Source organism: Arachis ipaensis, chromosome B6 (assembly GCF_059453495.1).
Source record: "Arachis ipaensis isolate K30076 ecotype BB chromosome B6, ASM5945349v1, whole genome shotgun sequence".
NCBI classification, from domain to species: Eukaryota; Viridiplantae; Streptophyta; class Magnoliopsida; order Fabales; family Fabaceae; genus Arachis; species Arachis ipaensis.
The window spans coordinates 41,754,939-41,778,679 of record NC_142441.1 but is presented as its reverse complement, the minus strand read 5'-3'; positions in this window follow the sequence as shown (position 1 = coordinate 41,778,679).

Below are 23,741 nucleotides of genomic sequence, written 5' to 3'. Positions count from 1 at the left end.
AGCTTCCTCCACTTGTTCTAGTACAAATTCATGCTCCTTACTGTCCACCGGAGTTTCTAATGTCTCCTTCATGCTACGTTCTTCATTAGATTGTCCACATGAAGCCATGAGGATTCCTTGAGTATCCGAACGTCGGGAAGCTAATTGATGTATCGCTTGCTCCAATTGAGGAAGGGTTGCATGAAATTGATCCACTGTTTCCTTGAGACGATCCGTTGATTCTTGTTCCGCTTGGGTATCATAAGTAGGACTATAAGGCTCTTGGATTGATGGATATGGATATTGTGCATATGGAGGTGGTGGTTCTTGGGAGTAATTGGGTTGGAATTGGGGTGGTTCTATATATGGTTCATATGGTTCATAAGGTGGTTGGTATGGTGGATGAGGGTTAGGATCATATGAGGGTGTTTGGTGGTAAGGGGCTTGTGAGTATGGTGGTCCAAAATGATGTTGAGGAGGTGAGTCATAGGTATATGATGGGGGTCCACCATATCTATCGTCTTGGTATGCACCTCGGAATGGCTCTTGACTATAGCAGTTAGGTGGGTGTTGGTTGTCACGGAAGGGTCCACCATAACTGTTGTTTTGACATGCATTGTGGAATGGTCTTTGTCTGTGGTACTGTGGAAGGTGTTGTTGCCGGAAGGGTTGATCAGATCCTCGTGGCTCCTTCTATCTCTGATTGTTTTGACCTTGATGCATGTTCCTGTTATAATTTTCATTCCTTGCAACAACATTGGAACCAAACTCAAAGCGAGAGGGGTGAGAACTCATAATAGTAAATAAAAATTAAAAACAAAAATAAAAACAAATTTTAAATTAAAAGATTTTTTTAAATTTGAAATTTGAATTTGAAATAAGATAAGATAAGATTTTTGAAAAAGATATGATTTTTTTATGCAAATTTCGAAAATTCAATTAAAATAAAGAGAAAAGATATTTTTGAATTAAATGAGAAAAGAGAAAAACAATAAAATGACACCAAACTGGAAATTTTTAGATCAAAATGAAGAAAACAACTAAGAACAACTTGAAGGTCAAGATGAACACCAAGAAAAAAAATTTTTTTTGAAAAATTTTTAATAACTAAATAAAAACCAATAACCTCTTAATTTACGAAAAAGCAAAAATAAAAACAAAAATAAAAACAAATAAACAGGTAAAAAGCAAATATTTGCAATAACCAATAATAAGGCACACGTTTGCAATTTCCCGGCAACAGCGCCATTTTGAAGAGAGAACTTTTGCGTGGTCTAGAATTCAGAATAAATTTCCGTTGCAAGTATAGCTTCTAAACCAACAAAAGTCCTTTCTTACAAACGTTTTGGTTGTCACAAGTAACAAACCCCTTTGAAATTGATAACCGAAGTATTTAACCTCGGGTCGTCTTCTCAAGAAATTGCAGGGAGGTGTTCTTATTATCGGTTATAAGTCTTGTAAATTGGGGGATTTTGAAAGTAAGGAACAGGTAATTTAAATGACAAGTAAAATAAATTAACAATAATAAAATCTCTTGGCAAGGTATAAGAACTGGAAGTCCTATCCTTATCAATTGTGATGAGAATTGGATTTTAATCCCACTTTGTTAACCTCTAACTATGAAGGTAAATCAAGTGGATTAATTAGCTTAACCCTCAGGTCCTAGTCAATTCCTATGGAAAGACTAGAGTTATTGGAGCAACTCCCAATTTAAACCACTGCTTTATTTGACAGCTCAAGCATTACCAATTACTTAACCAAAGCCAAAAGGAATAAAATATCTAAATTAAATTAAAAGCATCAATATAACTAAAGCAAAGCAATCTTAAATCTGAAATACCTCAAATAATATTAATTAAGAAAATCATAACATGAATGTAGCATAAGCCAAATTGAAAAGATAAATAATAATTAAAAGTGTATAATAAAAGTAGAAAATAAATAAGAGGAATATTGAACCTCTGATGAAGAAGAAATAATCCTAAATCCTAAAACTAAATTCTAAGAGAGAGGAGAGAACCTCTCTCTCTAAAAACTACATCTAAATCCTAAAATTGTGTATTGTGAGCTTATTCTTTTATGAATGGATGCATTCTCTCACTTTATAGCCTCTGATCTGTGTTTTCTAGGCCGAAAACTGGGCCAAAAACAGCCCAGAAATTGCCCCCAGCATATTCTAGTACATTCAGGTCGCGGCAAAGTGACGCGGAGGCGTCGTCCACGCGTTCGCGCGGATTGCACTTTTGCTAGGTCACGCGTCCGCGTGATCCATGCGTTCGCGTTACCTGACTTCAGGGAAGCTATAGTAAATTATATATCAAATCGAAGCCCCGGAGGTTAGCTTTCCAACGCAACTGGAACTGCATCATTTGGACCTCTATAGCTAAAGTTATAGCCGTTTGAGTGTGAAGAGGTCAGGCTGGACAGCTTAGCAATTTCTCCAACTTCTTGTATTCCTTCCACTTTTGCATACTTCCTTTCTATCATCTGAGCCATTCTTGCCCTGTAATCTCTGAAATCACTTAACATACATATCAAGGCATCTAATGGTAATAAGAGAGGATTAATATTAGCAAATTAAGACCAAAGAAACATGTTTTCAATCATAGCACAAAATCAAGAAGGAAAACGTAAACTCATGCAAATCATATGAATAAGTGTATGAAAGATTGATAAAATCCACTCAATTGAGCACAAATAAACCATAAAATAGTGGTTTATCACCGCCACTGGAGATACCTTTTCCCAAGCCATTACCATCCAACACAACGTTCAAGTGGGTAAAATTCTTATCCTTAAACTCTACCTTCCCACTTGAATATGGTCTGCTTGAAACGGATGGACAACTTAGAGTTATCTGTGGTTTTAAGAGTAAAATGAAGATGGTTAGTGGTTGGCAACACCATCCTAGGTTCGTTATGGTTGGAAGCTCAAGGCCTAATTGCAAGGGTTGGTATAATTCTCAAATGATTGGGTCTAGGAGGATGTTTGGGTGCTTAAATGAGAATTTCAAGGCTAAACCACCCGGTTGGGACAATGGTGATCCACTTCAAGACGGGTGTAGAAACAAGATTTGGGATCTGGGAATATATGAGGATCAATTTTGGGAGCTCAGAGCTTGTGAAGAACTCCATCAAAGCTTGGGAAATTTACTTGGTATTGATAGAGCTTATTGGAAGTCCACGCATTGGTGGAAGTTTCAGGATGAGTTCAAGCACAAGCCACCATGACAAGGAGCTCACCAAATGTCCAACTTAAGGACTTTAACTAAAAGTGCTAGGTGGGAGACAACCCACCATGGTATGATCGTCCCTCTTTATTCTTAGTTTTCTTTTATTTTATTTTTATCAGTGTTCATTCATAATTTCTGCATCATCACCTGCATTCTGAAAAAAAAGGGGCAACCCACGCGTACGCGTACGCGACGCGTGGGCATCGATGCAAATCTCTCTCTCCCATCTAACGAACAGAAAATTGTGATGGAATCGTGCGGCTGGTGTGCAAAAAGCATAATTTGACCCACGCGCACGCGTCTGCAACGCGTCCGCGTCATCTTCAACTCTGGCACACCACGCGTGGGCGTGCCTGACGCGTACGCGTCGCACGTAAATGCTGCCCCATTCAACTTGAACAGAGAGTTGCACGAAAACGGCGCGGGAATTGTGCGTTTAGCACAATTTTGGCTGACGCGTACGCGTGCTTCACGCGTATACGTCATCTTCATTTATCTCCCTTCACGCATTCGCGTCTCTGATGCTTACGCGTCGATGCATTTTTGTCTTGTCCACGCTCAAGCATACGCATGGATTTAAATTTTATTAACCCTCACGTGAAGCACCTTTCTCACTCGCGTAACCCTATCCCTCTCATCCCCAACGTCCCTTTCTCTCACCTTCTTCCCTCCATTAAAGCTTTCACACTCACCACCATCAACGTCCCATCACGCTCAAGTCCGGCGACCCTGAACCGCCGCCAACCACCCCTTCCTCTCCCTCCTTTCTTCTTCTCTTACTTTTCTCTATCCCCTTTTCTCCCTCCTCCCTCCCGTCACTGCAACCGGAGCAGAAGCTGCGCTTCCCTGCTCTGCGTTTCGCTACTCTGTGACCACCTTCTCAATGCCACTTCTGGGTTAGCCGTGTCATTTACTTCCTCTTCCAGTTCTGTTTCTGCTTGCCCCAGGTTGCCATGTTTTCCCTTGCATTTCTTTTCTTGCTTTATCATTTTGTTTAGGTAATTGTGTTAGCTTTATTTAATTTTTGCTTAGTTTAATTAGATTAGAAATACATGTTCTTAGTTGATTTTAGGTGGTTAGATAGTTAGAATGTGGTTAGTGGATTTAGGTCTGATAATTGCTCTGTTCTTGCTGTCTGGGAATGGTTAATCCTTCTTTGTTTGTGCTGATGATTTGACCCTGTGCTTAATTGATTTATTGATGCTACTGGATGCTCTTTGGAATAAACAAAGTCTGAATTGTGTTTGCAGTGATGATAATGTTGATATTCTGTAATGTTTTCCATGCTACTGTTATTGCTAATTTTGGTTGCTGCTGTTGTTTGATGCTTTCCTACTTCATACTGTAAATTCATATGAGTTGACAATGCTAGCTTCTTGAATAATTCATGTTACCACTTCTCTGGACTTCAATTTGAATTATCAATTGCTCTATCTCAATTTCCATTATGTTATTGCCTTAAGATTAAGGGCTGCTGAGATGTTCTTTTAATTCTACATTTAAAGTATTTGAACTCAGCCTTGCCTGCTTGTGATTAACTCAGTGTTTTGCTGCTGTTTTGATTTATAATGCTCAATGCATATGAAGTTCATGTGCAACTCTTGTTCAAATCTATCCTGAGTTATATGGATTGAAAATTCTGCTCATGTTTGAAAATACACCCTTTGCTTATCTGACATTATAGTTGCTGGTTTTGCATGAATCGTTCTGAGATTCGTATGAGTTACTGATTCCGTTTGAAATCGAGCTTGAATTGTTTCTTTGCTGCTGTTTATTTACTCCGGGAACGCTCACATTACTGCCGGAATGCTGCTCAATTTTTTGAAAACTGTTTTACTCAACTTCCACTCATGAATTGACTTTAGTACTTTTGAATTGTGATTTATTTGGTTTAAACCAAAGCCAATTCATGGGATGATGGGTTAGCATTTCCATTCCTTTTGGTTCCCTTTCTATTTGAAATGCATTGTTGATGATTTTAATTCTTTTTGTGCTTCTTTCATTACATGTTTTATCATCAATGACTTACATTGTATGCTTGAATGTGAGCTTGCTTGTTCTTAAACCTTTTGAACTTCTTTTAGTTAGGAACTACATTACCATGCCACTAATTCTAACCTACTTCTCTAACCTTTAACTAAATTGACATTCTCACTTTTCTTTTTTGTTTTCACCCTTTTCGAACTAACTCTCTTAATTTCTTTCGAGGCATGATAATTGTTGTTTCTTAACAAACAAATATTCTGAATTTCATTGTATAAATTCTTGGATTGTGATTTCTGATTGATTTCTTTGAATCCTACCTTTCTTTCATTCCAAGGATTTATGTCTTTCTGACTCACTTCATGTGTTAGCTTCAACTCCTCTTTTGCCTATCTACTGCTTGTTATGCTTGCATATTGTTTGCCTTTTTATTTCTCTGCTTTAATTTGATAATCTATATCCTGGAAATTCTATTTTCCAGGATGTTTGATAGGAAAGGAAAAGGCAAGGCTAAATCCAGCTCCGGTAAGAAGAAGAGAGGACAGTCATCCATTGCTCTATCGAATGTTCTATCGGATGAATTTTGGTGTGAAAAGAACTTTACTGATCAAGAAAAAGCTGATCAACTTGTGCCTGCTAATGACCCAGTCAAATTTGCCAATCTTTACTGTGAACTCAAGTTTCCGGTCTTTACGGAAAAACGGCACCTCTACTTGGAAAAGACGCTCAAAATACCAACCGAATTAAGGAAGTACACTGAACATCAGATCAAACAGAGAGGTTGGGTATTTTTGGATAGAGATCTGGCAGAGGTAAATGCATCATGGGTCTGTGAGTTCTATTCTAACTATTATAGGACGACCCTTGATGTAGTGCAGCTTAGGGGAAAGCAGATCTTAGTCACAGAGGAGGCGATAGAGGATATCCTCCACTTCCAGCCTAAAACAGATGATACAGATGGTTTTCAGAAGGCCGAGGAGTCTATTAGATTCATGAGTTTTGATTGGAATACTGTCTGGCGTACCATAGCCATTGATCCTCATGTTCTGTGGGCTATGGGAAAGTCAAAGGTAACTCCACTGGGTATAAAGATTATTTATCTCAATGATGAGGCTAGGATGTGGCAACAGATACTGAGTAACTATGTTATGCCTAGTACTCACGAGTCAGAAGTGCCAGCTGCCATGATCATCCTTATTTGGTGCGTCATGGAAGGAAAGGACCTATACCTTCCATAGCTCATCAGAAAGTACATGTCTAGAGTTCATGTCAGAAGCACCCTGCCATTTCCTTATTTGATCCCCCAGATGGCTTGTCGAGCTGAGGTGCCTTGGGAGCTAGAAGATGAGAGACCACCGATTGCCGACTGGAAGAAGGTTATTCCGCACGGCAAGCGGTTTGGACCTCTAGGCCACAGACCACCTACTTCTACTACTTCTACTGATGCAGATCCTCTGCAGCACCTTCAGCACCTGCAGCACCACCTGTTTCCGCAGTACCATCATCCGTTTCTCAGCCAGTCTACCATCTTGTGCACCGCCTTTTTGAGCGCCTTGATCAGATGGAGCGTCACAATAAGCAACGCTATGCACATCTGAAGCTGATTGTGACTACTGGGTGCACTGACATCCCCTCTGAGCCTGACACACCCTCGAAGCACTCGGAGAAGGAGGAGGATGAGCAGGAAGAGACCCAGCAGGAGGCGACTCAGCCTGAGCACCCTACAGAGCCAGCGGCACATCCTTTGACAGGCGACGATAGAGTTGCAGGTGATGATCCTTCACACCCAGCTTGACTGAGAGCATCGAGGACGATGCTGTGCTTTAAGTGTGGGGAGGTCGCCGTCTCCGGCGGATTATATTTTGGTGAACCATTTCAGACTTTTATTCTATTTTGCTTTATTTTGTATTTTGCTTTATTTTGTATTTTGCTTTATTTTATTTTATTTTTCTTTTAGTACTTGCACATTTATATTTTATTGTACTTCTGTTTATTTTTACTTTGTTGTATTTTGCACTTTGGACTTGTATATATCTTGGATATTTAGCTTGAATTGCACTTTTAGTTTATTAGTTGTGATGTGGAAAAACATGGATTATTAAGTTTAGTTTACCCTTTTGGCATATGAGAAATTGATTTGATTGAAAATAGGGATAAACTAAAAACTTTTAGCTTTCCATAATCACAATATCTCATTTAGTATATATATAATAATAAATGTTGGTCAATTGATGAAATTTTCAAGGAATGTATCTTTTTCTTAGAACAGGCATTTAAGATTCACAGTGATTTGAGTTAAAACTTTTTGTAACTTTCACTATATATATATATATATATATATATATATATATATATATATATATATATATATATATAATTAGAATATGGTTTTTAAGCTAAGAACACACAACCCGTGAGTTTTTGAGCTTAATTGCATGGTTACATTATCTAACCATGATTTTTATTCTTGTGTGTTTTCTTCTCTATGATTGCAATCTTTGGTTTGTTCCATTCTATATGTCCATTATTTAGTGTATGTTCATGCTTATATGTGATTGAGGCCATCATTTGATATTAGCTCACTTATCCTAAATAGCCTACCATTTCATTTACCTTTGTTTGCCACATTGAGCCCTCTTAACCCCCTTTTTGTTCTTTATATTACCACATCACTAGACTTAAGTGGAAAAATAATTAATTACCCTATTTGAATATTTGGTTAGCTTAAGATAGAGATTGTGTGTCAACTAAGTGTGGGGAAATGTGAGACCTATAGTTAATGAGAATGTGTTTTTGCTTATATTAACAAATATTGGGAATTTGGGTGCCTACTCATGTGAAATTAGAGAAACATATGCATTGATATATTATGCTTTCATTAAAAAAAAAGGAATAAATGAATAGGGGAATAAAATTACCCCAATATTAAGTTCAATAAAAAGATCAATGCATATGTAATGAAATTAAAAATTAATACATGAGTGTGTGAAAATATGTAAAAGTGAGATTTTGGGTAGCTAAGCTTAATTTTAGAATTGTATAGAGTATGTGTATGTGTTAGGTGAGAACTTAGGTTAGTCAAAGATTCATATGAAAGCTCACTTGGCCATATATATATACCCTCATCCTTACCTTAGCCCCACTACAACCTTGAAAAGCCCTCATGATATTTGTATTTGTATATTTGATAATTGTTGATTGGTTAGATGAAGAACAAAATTCTAGAAAGCATGACTAGAGGAGATTTGAGTTGTTTAACCCCAAACACTTGAGTGATTAGAGTGCACATACAAATCCAGTGAGGGTTCAATTGCTCATTTCCATATGTCCATATTTGATCATTACTTGTCTTGCAAGTTTGTAAACCCTTCTGATTAACTCAACTCAATTGTGAATGTGACTTGATATGATTGACTTTAGTCCTTGATTGTGTATATATGAATTCTTGGAATTTTAACTCACTTTGACCACATATATGCTTATATATATATATATATATATAGTACTTAGAATAGCATGATGCATGTAGGTAGCTTGCATCTAAATGGGTTGCATTGCATAAGTTCCATCATTCTGCCTTCACTCTTTTGGTTCTCTTGAGCTTAGCATGAGGACATGCTAATGTTTAAGTGTGGGGAGATTGATAAACCGCTTTTTTACAATTTACTTTGTATTGAATTGAGCGGATTTTATCCATTATTCTCACACTTATGCATATGAATTGCGTGTTTTACATTTTCTTTCCTAATTCTATGATATAGTTGAAAACATGTTTCCTAGGCCTTTAAATTGTCAATTTTTAACTACCATTTATCACCATTCGATGCCGTGATATGTGTGCTGAGTGTTTTTAGGGTTTCTAAGGCAGAAATGGCTTAGATGATGGAAAGGAAGCATGCAAAAAGTGGAAGAATTTTTGGGCTCCTTTTGGCCCAGTTTCAAGCCCGAAAAACATATATTAGAGGCTGCAGAGTGGGGGAATCACATTCATTCATTCATTCATAGAACTTTTATTCACATAATTTTAGGTTTTAGATGTAGTTTTCTAGAGAGAGAGGCTCTCTCCTCTCTCTAGGTTTTAGGATTCTTAGGTTTAGCTATTTTCAATTTCAGATCTCTATCTTAGTTTAATTTAGTTTCTCTTCTACTTTTATTTGTCTTAGCATTCTAGTTTATTTATTTACTTTATTGATTACTTTGTGTTGCTATTTTATTTTATGAATTCTCATGTTAGATTTGATTTTCTATTTCATGTAATTTGAGGTATTTCATATCTATGATTTCTTTCTTCAATTTATGTTATTGATGCTTTCAATTGGTTATTTGGATTTTATTATCTTTTATTGCTTTTCTATACTTTTATGTTGTGCCTTCCAGATATTTGATAAAATGCTTGGTTAGATTTTAAGTTAGCTTTTTATGTTCTTAGCTTAGATTGAGTATTTGGAGACTCTTAAGTTATAGTTATCAAACTCTTTTGTTGATTAGCGATTGAAAGTTTCTAGTTTATTTGGATCCCTCTAAAGCTAGTCTTTCCTTAGGAGTTGACTAGGACTTGAGGAATCAAATTGATTCATCCACTTGACTTTTCTTCATAGTTAGAGGTTAACTAAGTGGGAGCAATGGACAATTGATGTCACAATTGATAAGGATAGCTAGGATAGGACTTCTATTTCTCATACCTTGCCAAGAGCTTTCTTAGCTATTAGTTTACTTTCTTGTTATTTACTTTCCTTGTTCAACCTTTATAAAAATCCAAAAAGATACAATCTTATAACCAATTATAAGTAATACACCTCCCTGCAATTCCTTGAGAGACGACCCGAGGTTTAAATACTTCGGTTTAATTTTATTGGGTTTGTTTTAGTGACAACCAAATTTTTTTGTATGAAATGATTATTGTTGGTTTAGAAACTATACTTGCAATGAGAATTTATTGTGAATTCTTTACTAGCAAAAATCCGTTCATCACATCCCCCATTCAAGTATCACATATCTTTCTTCTTCTTAGATGCTAAGCAAAACTACACAAATCTTTCAAGTGACCTTAGGTATCTAAACTAATTTGGATCCTTTGAAGTTAATCTTTCTTGGTTGCCCATGTACATTAAAATCACAAAAAACCTTGTATGTTTTGTTTTTTACTCTTCTTTTGTCAATAAAGCATTGAGAAAAAGAGTGACCAGATTTATTGCAATTAAAACAGTGATTTGTGTGAGCATGTTGCTAAAAACACTTTAAGATATGATGCTGATGGTGATCAAAAGATTTGAGTTTTTTGGTATTTGAAAGGGTGCATTTCTTTTGAAAGATCCATCTCTAACATTAGTACCTCCTTTTGCCAGAAACCTTAAACCAGAGTTTCTTGACACAAATGGGTTTCTAGAACATGAGGCTCTTTTGTGAAAGAGAAATTTTCTAAAAACGTCCTCATTGTTAGAGATATAACCCAGACCAGAGTTTATTTGAAGCAGGTTCAGATTTTTAATAAGATGTATTTTTATCAAAATCTAGCGTTTCAAAATCATCATCAAGGTTAGATGAACATTCAAGACCAGATTTATCAAATGATGATTTTATTCTTGAAAATGATGCTGAAAATTTTGCAAGTGATTTTTAAAAAAAATTGCATCATTTTTTGTTACATACCCTAAATCTGATTTTTTCAAACAACAGTCTTTGATTAGCAAGTAATTTGTCCAAGTTGCTTGAACTATGTACAAATTTTGCCAAAATCATTATTCAAATTTTTTTATCACTTTATTTAATCTTTTATTTTCAGCAACAAGTCTTGAGAAGGATTAATAATGTGCTTTCGTTTGAACTTTTCAATTTCAGATTTCAAAAATCTATTTTCTTCAATGAAATTAAAAGCACATTTGGTCTCCTTTACCTTTTCTTTTAAAAACTCATTTTTAGCTTTTAAAACTTCATTCTCATATTTCTATTTGTTGTATTTATACAGCAATGTTTCAAAAAGGTGAGTGAGATCATCAATAATAACATGCAAATCATCAAGAGATAAGTCAGAGCAATTTACCTCTTCTTGTTTATCTTCATCATCAGTTGTGAAACAGATTTGAGCTTCATCTTCGAAGTTTTCTTTCTCATCTGAGTCAATCTTGAGATCCTCCCAAGAAGCTATAAGTCCCTTCCCTTTTGGTTCCTTTGAGTTGCCACCTCTGCTTCTTCCTTTGAGTCTTCATCATTCTTCTAAGTTTTCTAGCGAAACATACAAATTCGTCATCTTATAAATAGTCATTGGATTCATCATTCAATGATTCAGTGCAAGATTTAAGAGCCACTTCTTTTCTTTTTTTTTTTGTATCATCATTTTTTTGTGATTTCATATGCTAGTAACTTTTCTCTCAACTCATTACAGGTCATTTGACTTTCCACTCTCTTGTCAAGCTTCTCAAAATTTTTCTCTCTAGCATCTGTTCGAAATGAGTAATCCCATAGCATCCAAACTATTAATGATGATAAAGAATCATGTCATTAATTGAATCTCCTTCCTTCATAGAGAACATCTCATACTCTCTGCTCAGCATGTCACTTCTGGTTTTTTTTTACTTGTGTGGTGCCTTCAGGTGTGCCTTGGAGCTTATCCTTGATTTTCTTTACTGTTTTGCATCTTGAAACATTCAGGTATTCTTTGAAGCTGGTTGCACAGTTCAGCATGTTGACAACCTTGACATTTAGTTTCATCTCCTTTCCTTTTTTTTATCTTCATTCCCTTCTGTTCAATAGTTGTAGTTTTTCATATTGAAGAATGAAGGTCTATTATTGGACTGTCCTTCTATCAGAGTATAAGCCACTGTGTTGAAATCCATGTTGTCCGCCATCAGGATCTTTCCTCCAAGCTGTGAAGCTTGATCTCTTTGAGACCAAGTACTGATACCAATTGATGGTAATCAGTGGCTAAGAGAAGGGGGGTTGAATTTTAACCCATTTTTGCTGAATATTAATTTCTGCTTTTTCAAAGAAACTTCAGGAGATATTTCTGCTTTTTGTATCATAACAAGTCAAGAGATATTTTCTTTTTATCTCGAAATCGGTTAGGAAATATTTTTCAATTTTGTCTCTAACGCAACATAAACAGAATAGGAGTAGAAGAGAAAGAGAGAATCACACCCAGAAGTATCCTGGTTCAGCTGCTAAGTGCAATGCAGCCTATATCCAGTCTCCATCACAACCATGACGGAATTTCACTATAATCATCAGTTACATACACCAATTCTTCCATAGGATCTACCCAATCCTATCTGGGACAAATCCAGATTCTATCCCCAAATCTGAACTTGACTAGGACTCAAAAGCTAGCTTTCAACTGCAAAGTGCTCACCCAACTTGTAAGGGAACATGTCCAGATTCTAACCCAATCTGAACTTGACTAGGACTCAAACCTAGCTTTCAATCCGCAAAGTTCTAACCCAACTTGGAAGGAAATCCCCTGAGGATCATGATAACAAAACAGAAATACATACAAAAAATTTCTAAGATAACTATGGCTTTATCTTTAACTCTCTGCCTTTTTTCACTCATTGACTTTTTCTTACAAAACCTCACATTCTGCCTTTTACCAATGAAACACAAACAGACTCACTGAGAAAAAGAAATATTCAATGAAAGCTAAGAAGGAGAAGAATAAATAGCTCAAAGAGCTATGGGAATCCAAACGTATGCTCTAACTCCTTGATCTCAACCCTTGGCCGTTCACCCTTATTATAGAAGGGGAAGCTTCCAAGGTTGAAACCTTCTTCAACACATGTTGGCTCTCTTCTCCCAATACACATGCAGCAATGGCGTGACAGAGGAGAGAGAGGGTAGAAGCAGTGACTAAATCAAACATGCAACCCTACCTTCAATCTTCTCTTTCAACCTTTTTCTTCATGCAATTTGAATCTGAGCCGTTGAACTTTACTTTGGCCCCAAGATTGGATTCTGATCATTGATGAGCGTCTGACCCAGGCTAGCTTCTTGCCTTCCATTTTTGCTTCTACCTACGTGTAGCTCGGCGGCTACCTTCTTTCTTTGATAAACAAAAATGGAAGTGAACTTTTGTAACTGAGATCTTCTTCTCTGACAGAAGCGGATTGCTTCTATTTTTGGCTTCAAAAATCTTGAAGGCCTTCTTCAAATCATGCCTTCAATGGCAAAAATCTTGTCATGCCTTACTTCAGATCTTCCTTCCTCAAAGCCTTTCTTCCATATGCTTTTCTTTGTGACTTTACTTTTCTTCTGATAACTTCTATCTTCTTCTTTCCTGTTGACATGACTGAAAGACAAGAGAGAGGAGAGAGAAGAAAGAAGGAAACTTTTGAAGGATGCAATGAATGAAATTAAAACAAATTGAAGTCTCACTTCCATTCCCCTATGCATAAAGTAACATGTAAAGGATTCAATATGATTAAATCAAATTTAATTTTCACTTCTAGTTACCAATGCATGGAGTCACGTGTTAAGCTTTTTAGTTACCAAGAAATGAATTTAATTGAATTGAGATTTGGGTTCCAGTAACCATGTCATGAAAACTTTCCAATGAGAGACTTATGGACATGAGATCACCGTATGGACTTTAGGAAGCTTTGGTTTCTTTCTTTAATTTATCATGGGCTTTGATGGATTTGGGCTTATTTTGGATTTCTTTTCTTTTTATCATTCAGCCACCTGATTTGATTAATTTTTTCCAAGGCTTGAATTTGTTTAATGATCAAATTGGGTTTGTTTAACTTTTGGTCCAATATAAAATTAAATTGCTTGCCTGCACACTTGAACAAATATCATCAAATAACTTATTGAAAATTATTAAATAAAATACTTAATAATAATTTTAATAATTTCTTAATCTACATTTTAATAATGTTTGATCATCATTTCAATTTTCCAAACTCAACAAATACTTACCCATTGAAGATGATCTAGATATTCAATCATATGTTTTTGAGATAATGTAAAATCACGAACTATTTTTTTTCTTAATTTCACTCTTCATTCACAAACTATCGCAACCAAATCCCTCCCTCGCAACCAAAATGCCGAAATCCTCGTGGAAGTCAAAAATCACAAATCCTCACCAAAGTGAAACAAGCTCACTTCTCCCTAACTTGCGTTTTGCGTTATAAAGACCCCTTTCAACTTTCTCTTCCAACACGTGTCAGACATGCAGCTATGCACCATGTCAATTGTAACTTGTGATTTGCCTCTGCCTACCTGCCAAATGCAAGTCGCGTTTGGGCAATTTTAAGGTGGTCAACCGGCTGGTCTTGTCAGCATGCAAGGAATATGGGACACGTTTTGATATGTGATTGTCCCTCCATACCAAACGCAGCTATTTTGCAAACGTCTTTTTTCTTTTTTTTTTTTTATTTCATCCAAAACGTAACTTGTATTTTGTAGATCACTAAACATGCAAATCTACATATGTGAATAACATACCATACACTAATATAGTTGAATATCACTGTTTTTTTATACTATTAGTAAATTAATTTCTGCAATTTTAAACTGATTTAGATGGATTTTTATTGTTTTTCAAATATTTTCCTTCATGAAATTATTAATAATGGAAAAAATTTTAAAGATTCACAAGCATCCATAAATCTTAAATACATTTGCTATAGATAACTTAATCAGAGAACACCCATGTAGTTCTGATCATATACATGATTAATGTTGTGTACCTTTTATTTGGAATTATGACTCAATGATTCCTCCTTCCATTTACAATCTCCAAATTAAAACAAAGCTAAAACTCTCTAAGCCTCTATGCAAAAGTCGAATGCCTCAAACAAAGATAAGATTGGCGTGTGTATGGTACGTTTTAGAGTTTTCAATCACTAATATGAGTTAATAGTAAAAATAGACCCTAAAAATTAAATACTTTAATTTAGTTTTTGATATATGAAAAATTTATTTTTAGAAAATACATCTTTAAACTAGATTGATATTTTTATCAGTTAAATAATGATACATGATATAATTATTTTGTGATGTATATATTATCATTTAGGGTAAAATATATTTTTTGTTTTTGAAATTTGTTAAAGTTTTAAAAATTTTTCTAATTTTTATTTAGTTTTAATTTTATCTTAGAAATTTTTTATTTACATCAAATTTACTCCTAATAATTAATTTTTCAAAAGAACTATGACCAATTCAGAAATAACTTCACAAGAATACCTTTTAATATAAGCAAATCAAATATATTTATCATACATTATTGTTAGTGATGGATGTATTAACGTTATGCTTAGAGCTAAGCCAGCTAAGCAAGTACAAGCTAGTGTACAAGTTGCTACTAGTTAGTTACAGTTAGTTAGTTGTTAAGCTGGAACTCTCTAGAAGCTAGTTAGTTAGAGCCAGCTCACACTTCCTCTTTCTATATATGCTGTAAGAACTTTGTTACTGTAGCTAACTTTACTTTCCCTTTTCTTCTTCAATTCAAGAATAGAACCCCTCTTCTTCTCTCTTCATTTTCTTACTCTCTGTTCTCTCTATTCTCTCATGCTTCTGTAATTGCTTTCAAGATTTACACCTAGGTTACTGATACCTTCATGGTATCAGAGCTTATGGGGCCATAGCTTCCACAAGCAGCCAATTAAATCTCTGACTGAAGACTGCTCGAGAATCATGGTGCAAAGTTTCGTTGCAACTACCATATCCATGAAGCTGGATGAAAACAACTACCTACAGTGGAAAGATCAAGTAGAATCAACAATCAAAGGCAATGACATGTTGAATCATCTCACTGGAGAGAACATTCCTCAGGTGCTTCTTCCGAATGGTACAGCGAATCTAGAGTTCCAGAAATAGAAGCGGCGAGATGCTCTCTTGAAGTCTTGGTTACTAGCCTCAATGACGAATCCCTTCACCACAAGAATGGTTGGATGCATGCTCACGCACCAGATCTGGAAAAGGCTAGAAGATCACTTCGCATCTCAGATCAAGGCCAAGGTGATGCAGCTGAAGAACAAATTGAGCACGATCCAGATAGGTATGTCAGTCACTGAGTATGTTTTGTCAATTAAGAGTAGGAGTGTTCGCGGTGCGGTTTGGTTCGGTTTTTGAAGGAAAAGCCATCCGGTCCGATTGTCTAATTAAAGTGCAGTTCGGTTTGGTTCGGTTTTTTTGTCAAGGTCATCCGAACCAAACCAAACTAATTAAAATTGGTTTTGTGCGGTTCGGTTTGTTCGGTTTTTTCAATCAAATAAAAAAATTCTACCATACTATTATGCAAAGTCATAACATTGAAATCGACAAACTGAAATAACACTTTTCTTATTGTATCGAGGTTTATATCATCTCTCTCAAAAAGAGGACCAACAATATTTCTAAAATTTCACAAATTTGGATAACACATATATAACTAGTTACATACTTAATGCTAAACTCTATACCAACACCAATGTTTAAATCCGAACCCAACCCATTAAAATTTGCACCATCTCTTAAAGAGAAGATTGAAAAAGGATGATGATGATCACTATGGAGAAAGGGCAGATGCTGATAAAATTTATTAAAAGAGATTAGAAATAGGTCTTGGGACTGCTTCTCCTGAGCTCATTAGCTCATCCATGGTACGGTGAGGGTTTGTCTTGTGCTTCTCACATAGCTTTGGCAAATACACTCTTGCAAAAATTTAAATGTAAGAGGATTTAATTTATGTAATTAATATATATATTTTAAGGTGAATTTTATGGTAGTTATTATTCCAATAATTATGGACTTATGGTGATTATATATTTTGATGATAACACTTAAAAAGTATAGCTAAAATTAATGTTACATTTTTTTATTTGTTTGTATTAAAGTATTACAGTACCACAATACACCTATGCTAAAATGACCATACTTAATAAACATGAAAATTAAAGAAATATAAACTTGAACTCAGAAGTAAGAACTGAAGCAAAACACAATAAAGGCATTTTAAATAAGTTAAAATTAGAACCATTTTAAAAAAAGCAAACCATTTGAAGACAATTTTAAATAAGCTAAAATTAAATTCATCACTAATCCAAAAAGAATGAAAATCTGTAGAAGTTTTCAGATCCTCCTATGGCAAATTGGCAACCAAACAATAGGTATTAGTAAGTTTAGAAAACACTCCAATTTCACAATTATTCTCAAATTGTAGTCTTGCAAGGAAATAATATACATTCAATATCTTATCTCAAAAAAGCAAAAACGAGTTTAAGTAAGGAAGACTAAAGTAGGGAAGGCATATATGATTGCTTACTAGTTGTCATGATTGAGAATAACAGAGATCTTTAACCCAAATAAGCAGATTGAAGATCTGTAGTGAAAGAATGCGAGTTAGAAAAACAACATAAAGCATCCATGTTCTGTATATTAAAATTATGCTCAAATAGATACATAACAAACTTCATATACTCAATATGTGGGATACATATCCCCAACTTAGCTTCTACCTAATCATGCATAATCAAGCTATATAGTTTGGACGATTTAGCATTGGATTTTAGCAAGCCAGCAACAAAACCAACAATAAAATAATTCATCAAATCAACAATACACCCACCAGTAAACAGCAAGTAGCAACAAATCAACAATGCACCAGTAAACAGAAAATGGTTCAAATTACCTGAATCGGTGGCTCGGGGTCCATATTGACTTGGGAGGAAGGCTGAGTGGGAGACTGGGAGGTGCTGGGAGTGGGTTGAACTGATGATCGTGGCGCTGAGTGGGTGAACCCAGAAACACTGAACAATGAACAATGAACATAAAACAGAAATTATTCAAACAAAAGCAGAAATTCAAACAAAATAAAATTATTAACAATTACCAGAAATTCAAACAAAAATACACTGAACAAAGAACAGAAATTATTCAAAAAAAAGCAAAATTACACTGAACAAAGAACAGAAATTATTCAAACAAAAGCATAAATTCAAACAAAATAAAATTATTTAACAATTACCAGAAATTCAAACGAAAATTCACTGAACATGAAACAAAAATAATTCAAATTAATACCTGACTTGGATCCTCCATATCTGGTGTTCGGTGTTGGGAGGTGCTGCGTTCTGGGAGGGGCTGGTCCGGCACTACTGGGTGGCTGGTCCGGCGCTGCTGGGAGGCATTGCTGCGAGGCGCGGCTGGGAGGCGTTGCTGCGAGGCACTGGTTCGCGGGACTGGGAGGCGCTGATTCGCGGAACTGGGAGTGGGAGGGGCTGGGAGGCGGGGCTAGGAGGCGGTTGGAAGAATAGGGGTTACTGAGCGGGAGTGGGAGGTGCTGCAAGGAGGGGGCTGGGAGGGGTTGGGGTAATGGGGTTTCTTGGCTGCGCTAGGTTAGGAGAATAGGAGTTAGGTTATCTGATGGGTTGGGTTTGGGCCATTTGGGGTTGGGGGGCGAATGGTTTTTTATGGTTTTTAATTGACCGGTTCGGTTGGTTCGATTAGGGTTTTTAGTATCAACACTGAAAATCGAACCGAACCGCATAAAAAATAGCAAAATATGATTTTTTCAATTTTTTCGGTTTTCGGTTTATTCAGTTCTCGATTTTTTCGGTTCGGTTGGCCTATTTTATTCGGTCTGGTTCGGTTTTGAACACCCCTAATTAAGAGTACTGTTGATGCATTAGCCTCTGTTGGTGAACCAATAAAAGAGAGTGATCATGTTAATGCAATCTTACATGGTTTAACTGAAGAATATGGAAATGTCATGACCTCTGTGTTAGCAAGATCTACTAGCATAACAGTAGGAGAATTAGAAGCACTGTTGCTAGCTCATAAAAGCATGTTAGCAAGGTTTAGAAAATCAGAAACTCTTATGCAAGCAAATATAGCTCAGCACTCACAGTACACACAAGCTCAACAAGGTCAGTCTTACTCTCAGAACTCTGCAGGCAGAGGAAACTTTAGAGGTAACTTTCGTGGCAGAACAGGAAGAATGTCTCGAGGAGGCAGAGGCTCCTATGAAAAAGGAAGAATAATGCAAGGAGATGCCAGGCCACAATGTCAGGTCTGTGATAAAGTAGGACACACAGCCAAATTCTGCTGGTACAGATATGATAAAGAACAGTATGAAGATACCTATGGTAGCAATAATCAGATCACTCAGCCAAAGGCAAACTATAGTAATATGTTGACAACACCTTCAACCATGGAAGATCCAAACTGGTACCCTGATTCAGGAGCTACACATCATGGCACTCATGATGCACAGAACCTGATAGAGAAAGAAGAATACACAGGGAATGAGCAAGTTGTCATAGGAGATGGTTTAGGTATGCATATTCACCATGTTAGAAAAATGTGCTTTAACACTGATTTGAGCTCTAAATTACTATTCCTAACAAAACTGCTTCATGTACCTAAAATCACAAAAAATCTTATGAGTGTACATCAATTCTGCTGTGATAATAGAGTTTTCTTTGAATTCCATGCTGACAAATGCTGCATTAAATCACAGGGAAGTAAAGAACTCCTCCTCCAAGGGAGTGTTGATAGAGGCTTGTATAAGTTTGGGAACATCACTACTGCACACACACCCTCAGTCTACATCTCTTCACTAACACAGTCAAATAAATTTCAGATTTGACATGCAAGATTAGGTCATGCAAATTCAAGTGTAGTGTCAAAAATACTTAAGTCTTGTAATCTCTCTTTTACACCTAATAAAGAAGTCTGTGAAGCTTGTTGTATTAGAAAATCACATCAATTGCCATTTTTACCTTCACAAACAATATATACATCACCATTAGATCTTGTCTATTCAGACATTTGGAGACCTGCACCCCTACCAGATAGTAGTGAAAACTGGTACTTTGTGATCTTTATTGATGCCTTTTCGAAGTTGACTTACATTTGGAGACCTGCACCCCTGCCAGATAGTAGTGGAAACTGGTACTTTGTGATCTTTATTGATGCCTTTTCAAAGTTGACTTGGTTTTACCTTATTAAATCTAGAGCTCAACTTAAATCAGTTTTTTGTCACTTCCAACAAATGGTTGAATTGTAATTGAATACAAAATTAAAAATGTTACAATCTGATAATGCAGCTGAGTATGTTATTTTGTCTAAAATCTTAAAGAAAAAAGGAGTGCAGCACAGGTTCTCCTGCCCTCACGTCCATCAACAAAATGGATCAGCAGAACGAAAGCACAGACATATAGTGAAAATGGGACTCACACTATTGGCTGGTGCTTCCATGCCAACAAAATTCTGGGGTGAAGCTTTCAGTACTGCTGCAAGGTTGATCAATCTGTTGCCTACACCAGTCTTATAAGGAGTGTCCCCCACAGAAAAGCTCTTTGGCAAAACACCAACATATGCAGATCTTAGAGTCTTCGACTGTCTTTGTTTTCCTCATCAAAGACCCTATAACAGACATAAACTGGACTTCAGATCCTCACCTTGAACATTTATTGGCTATAGCACAGCCCACAAGGGCTATAAATGCCTCACCCAAGATGGAAGACAATCATCACCCAAAATGTAGTATTTGTTGAAAACAAATTTCCTTTTGAGAATCTCAAAGAAAGAAGTCAATTGCCAGCATCCTCAATTGATCAAGCATCACAGCCACCTACCATTCCTATGCTTCCAATTTTAACAAACACAATAGCAGCACAAGATGCTACAAGCTCACCTCTAAGAATGCAGCCAGTCCTCCCCTCTCAACAGGCTCAAATTCGACCAAACTCAACTCCAACAAGTCAATCAACCCAAGGCTCAGGTTCACCATCAAGCCCATTGACTTCAGCCTCAACACAGCATCCAATTCAGTCAGCCTCAGATAGAATAACTCAGCCAATCCCACCTTCAACACTTCCTTCCACAGCAAGAAACTCTCAAAGACATATAGCAGACTCATCAGTACCTGTCCCCATACCAATCAGTGACATAGAGATAGTCTTGCCAATCTCTGAGCCCTATCAAGAAGTCCCACCAACTATTAACACTCATCCAATGGTCACTCGAAGCAAGGCAGGAATTGTGAGACCAAGAGCATTTCAAGCTAGCCTAGAGCCTAGAAGTGTGAAGCAAGCACTTGACATGCCAGAGTGGAAAACAGCAATGGACCTGGAATATGATGCATTGATGAAAAATAATACATGGAAGCTAGTGCAGTTGCCACCAAACAGAAAGGCAATAGGCAGTATGTGGGTCTTTAGAGCAAAGTACAACTCTGATGGTTCTTTGAAGAAATACAAGGCAAGGCTGGTGGCTCAAGGCTATGCCCAAAGACCGGGATTCGACTTTACAGAGACTTACAGCCCTGTAGTGAAACCTATATCTATCAGAGTAATTCTGAACATTGCCCTGGCAAACTCATGGACAATAAGGCAGCTCGATGTTAATAATGCCTTTCTACATGGGGACTTAACAGAAGAAGTATACATGAAGCATCCTCAAGGGTATGAACAGGGAGATCCATCACTAGTGTGCAAGCTGACAAAGGCCCTCTATGGCCTAAAACAAGCACCAAGAGAGTGGTACAGCAAGCTAGCATCCGGTCTAAAACATATTGGCTTCACCCCCACAAAATATGATGTCTCTGTGTTTCAAAGCAGTCGTCAAAGAGAAAGAATGTTTGTGCTAGTCTATATAGATGATATTATAGTCACTGGTGAATCTGAAAGCACAATTAATCAAGTTATCAAGAAGCTAAACAACATGTTTGCCCTAAAAGACATGGGAAGCCTGCACTATTTTCTTGGCATTCAGGTGACAAGAACAAGCAGTGGTGGACTAATTCTCACCTAAGAAAAGTACATCAAGGAGCTACTAAGGAAGGCAAACATGGTAGGATGCACTTCCTGCCACACTCTATTACCCTCCACAGTCAAGTTATCAGCCTTTGGAGGTGCAAATTTTCATGATCCAGCCCTTTACAAGTCCTTGATTGGCAGCCTGCAATAGCTGACAATAACAAGACCTGAAATATCCTTTAATATACACAAGCTGGCACAGTTTGTTCAAGCTCCATTAGAATGTCATTGGAAGATGGTAAAAAGAGTGCTGAGGTATTTGAGTGGAACTGCAAGCTATGGGTTGAATCTGAAGAAAGAGAATTCTATGGCAATCACTGCCTACAGTGATTCGGACTGGGCTGAGGATCCTGATGATAGAAAATCCACCAGTGGCCATTGTGTGTTCTTGGGGTCAAACTTGGTATCTTGGGCTTCAAGAAAGCAGACTGCAGTTGCTAGATCCAGTACAGAAGCAGAGTACAGAAGCATGGCAGACCTAGTAGCTGAGTTAATTTGGGTAAACAGTTTGCTGTGTGAGCTTCAATTCTCACCCAAGGAGTCTCCTATGCTATACTGCGAGAACCAGAGTGCAGTATTGCTAGCTGCAAACCCATTCTGTATTCAAAGTCCAAGCACTTTGAAATTGATCTCCACTTTGTGAGAGATCATGTCAACAAGAAGCGCATAAGAGTGAGCCACATCCCAAGAGCAGTTCAGGTAGCTGGCATTCTCACAAAGGCAATTCCATCCGAAGCCTTCCTGCACTTCAGAGAGAAGTTAAGTGTTACTGAAACAGTCCAAGAACAGATCACTGAAGCAGCTCAAAAACAGGCTTGCACGTTGAAGAAAATAGAAGAAAAGAAAACTAGAGATGATGATGGATATATTGACATTATGCTTAGAGCTAAGCCAGCTAAGCAAGTACAAGCTGGTGTACAAGTTGCTACTAGTTAATTACAGTTAGTTAGTTGTTAAGCTGGAACTTTCTAGAAGCTAGTTAGTTAGAGCTAGCTCACACTTTCTCTTTTTATATATGCTGTAAGAACTCTGTTACTGTAGCTAACTTTACTTTCCCTTTTCTTCTTCAATTCAAGAACAGAACCCCTCTTCTTCTCTCTTCATTTTCTCATTCTCTATTCTCTCTATTCTCTCATGCTTCTGTAATTGCTTTCAAGATTCACACCTAGGTTACTGATACCTTCAGTTAGATTAGTCCTAAATTTTTTTAAAATTTAGTTGTAAAGGATATATTTGATGTAAATCGAAAATTTCTAGAATAAAATTGAAATAAAATAAAATTTATGAGTATTTTTAAACTTTAAACAAATTTTAGGGACAAAAATATACTATACTCTATTATTTAATTAACAAAAAAAATCAATTTGAGACTTTAATTTTAATTTTTAAAGTCCAAATTGACTACACATGATTTTTATTGGATTATTTTCACTATCAACTGTTAATAATACCTAATTGAAATATTCTAAAACTAAATTTATTGGATTTCACGTGAGAAAAAATTTTTGTAAGATTAATTAGGTGAATAATTATAATTCCAAATTTAATCTTGTTACGGATCCATGTTTCGGATCCCGCATACCCGGTTACCCGGGGACGACCCGCTTCCACACAAAGGCCCAAACACCGGCCCTTCAAAACCTCTAACCCAAATATCTCTTTCTTATCTTAACCAAATAAGATAAGATAAGATATTCACCTATAAATAAGAGGACCCAGGTCCCCCCAGGTATTCATTCATTCCTCACACTTTCTACCTCTTAGATCCATTCTGACTTGAGCGTCGGAGTGTCTTTGCAGGTACCACC